Source organism: Bremia lactucae, linkage group LG11 (assembly GCF_004359215.1).
Source record: "Bremia lactucae strain SF5 linkage group LG11, whole genome shotgun sequence".
Classification (NCBI taxonomy): domain Eukaryota; phylum Oomycota; class Peronosporomycetes; order Peronosporales; family Peronosporaceae; genus Bremia; species Bremia lactucae.
This window is the reverse complement of record NC_090620.1, coordinates 1791604-1794499: the sequence shown is the minus strand read 5'-3', so window position 1 is coordinate 1794499 and position 2896 is coordinate 1791604.

Genomic DNA, 2896 nt, shown 5'->3' with positions numbered 1-2896 from the left:
ACATGCATGGCTGGGCCGCTTCTCTCATCTCATCGTCCGGAAGCGTGGACACGCCCAGAATAGGACGTTGTTGCTGCTTTGACAATACTGCTATAGGTCGCCGTCATTTCATCAAATTCAGTCTTGTGGTATACATTTCACTGCAATTCTAAATTGCATCATAGTATCAGGCATCCGCCAGGACTTCCACTTAAGAGGTTCTTATTCGAAGGGATGTCGGACATGGTCGGGAAAGTACACTAGCGTTACGATATGCAAAAGATTTGTAGCGAGGTAAGTAATAGTACGGTGAAGCCTGTGTGGCTTCGTGGTAGAGCATCTGTCTTGTGATTAGAAGCTGCCCCCGGTTTAATCTCAGGCGGAAACATGCATGGCTGGGGCGCTTCTCTCATCTCATCGTCCGGAAGCGTGGATACGCCCAGAATAGGAGGTTGTTGCTGCTTTGACAATACTGCTATAGGTCGCCGTCATTTCATCAAATTGAGTCTTGTGGTATTCATTTCACTGCAATTCCGAATTGCATCGTAGTAGCAGGCATCCGCCATGACTTCCGCTTTAGAGGTTCTTTTTCGGAGGGATGTCGGACATGGTCGGGCAAGTACAGTAGCTTTACGATATGCAAAAGATTTGTAGTGAGGTAATTAATAGTACGGTGAGGCCTGTGTGGCTTCGTGGTAGAGCATTTGTCTTGTAAGCAGAAGCTGTCCTGGTTTAATCTCATGCGGAAACATGCATGGCTGGGCCGCTTCTCTCATCTCATTGTCCGGAAGCGCGGACACGCCCAGAATAGGAGGTTGTTGCTGCTTTGACAATACTGCTATAGGTCGCCGTCATTTTTATCAAATTCAGCCTTCTGGTAATCATTTCACTGCAATTCCGGATTGCATCATAGTAGCAGGCATCCGCCAGGACTTCCGCTTTAGAGGTTGTTTTTGGAGGGATGTCGGACATGGTCGGGCAAGTACACTAGCGTTACGATATGCAAAAGATTTGTAGCGAGGTAAGTAATATTACGGTGAAGCCTGTGTGGCGCCGTGGCAGAACATCTGTCTTGTAAGCAGAAGCCCCCTGTCTGGTTTAATCTCATGCAGAAACATGCATGGCTGGGCCCTTCTCTCATCTCATCGTCCGGAAGCGCGGACACGCCCATAATAGGAGGTTGTTGCTGCTTTGACAATACTGCTATAGGTCGCCGTCATTTTCATCAAATTCAGCCTTCTGGTAATCATTTCACTGCAATTCCGGATTGCATCATAGTAGCAGGCATCCGCCAGGACTTCCACTTTAGAGGTTCTTTTTCGGAGGGATGTCGGACATGGTCGGGCAAGTACAGTAGCGTTACGATATGCATAAGATTTGAAGCAAGGTAAGTAATAGTGAAGTGAAGCCTGTGTGGCGCCGTGGCAGAGCATCTGTCTTGTAAGCAGAAGCCCCCTTCCTGGTTTAATCTCAGGCGAATACATGCATGGCTGGGCCGCTTCTCTCATCTCATCGTCCAGAAGCGCGGACACGCCCATAAAAGGAGGTTGTTGCTGCTTTGCCATACTGCTATAGGTTGCCGGCATTTTCATCAAATTCAGCCTTCTGGTAATCATTTCACTGCAATTCCAGATTGCATCATAGTAGCAGGTATCCGCCAGGACTTTTACTTTAGAGGATGTTTTTCGGAGGGATGTCGGACATGGTGGGGAAAGTACAGTAGCGTTTAGATATGCAAAAGATTTGTAGCGAGGTAAGTAATAGTACGGTGAAGCCTGTGTGGCGCCGTGGCAGAGTATCTGTCTTGTAAGCAGAAGCCCCCCTGGTTTAATCTCATGCGGAAACATGCATGGCTGGACCGCTTCTCTCATCTCATCGTCCGGAAGCGCGGACACGCCCAGAATAGGAGGTTGTTGCTGTTTTGACAATACTGCTATAGGTCGCCCTATTTTTCATCAAATTCAGTCTTGTGGTAATCATTTCACTGCAATTCCGAATTGCATCATAGTAGCTGGCATCCGCCAGGACTTCCACTTTAGATGTCTTTTTCGAAGGGATGTCGGACATAGTCGGGCAAGTACAGTAGCGTTTCGATATGCAAAAGATTTGTAGCGAGGTAAGTAATATTACGTGAAGCCTGTGTGGCGCCGTGGCAGAGCATCTGTCTTGTAAGCAGAAGCCCCCTTCCTGGTTTAATCTCAGGCGAATACATGCATGGCTGGGCCGCTTCTCTCATCTCATCGTCCAGAAACGCGGACACGCCCATAATAGGAGGTGGTTGCTGCTTTGCCAATACTGCTATAGGTTGCCGTCATTTTCATCAAATTCAGCCTTCTGATAATCATTTCACTGCAATTCCGGATTGCATCATAGAAGCAGGCATCCGCCAGGACTTCCACTTTAGAGGTTCTTTTTCGGAGGGATGTCGGACATGGTCGGGCAAGTACAGTAGCGTTACGATATGCAAAAGATTTGTAGCGAGGTAAGTAATAGTACGGTGAAGCCTGTGTGGCGCCGTGGCAGAGTATCTGTCTTGTAAGCAGAAGCCCCCCTGGTTTAATCTCATGCGGAAACATGCATGGCTGGACCGCTTCTCTCATCTCATTGTCCGGAAGCGCGGACACGCCCAGAATAGGAGGTTGTTGCTGCTTTGCCAATAATGCTATAGGTCGCCGTCATTTCATCAAATTCAGCCTTCTGGTAATCATTTCACTGCAATTCCGGATTGCATCGTTGTAGCAGGCATCCGCCATGACTTCCGCTTAAGAGGTTCTTTTTCGAAGGGATGTCGGACATAGTCGGGCAAGTACAGTAGCGTTTCGATATGCAAAAGATTTGTAGCGAGGTAAGTAATAGTACGGTGAAGCCTGTGTGGCGCCGTGGCAGAGCATCTGTCTTGTAAGCAGAAGCCCCCCCC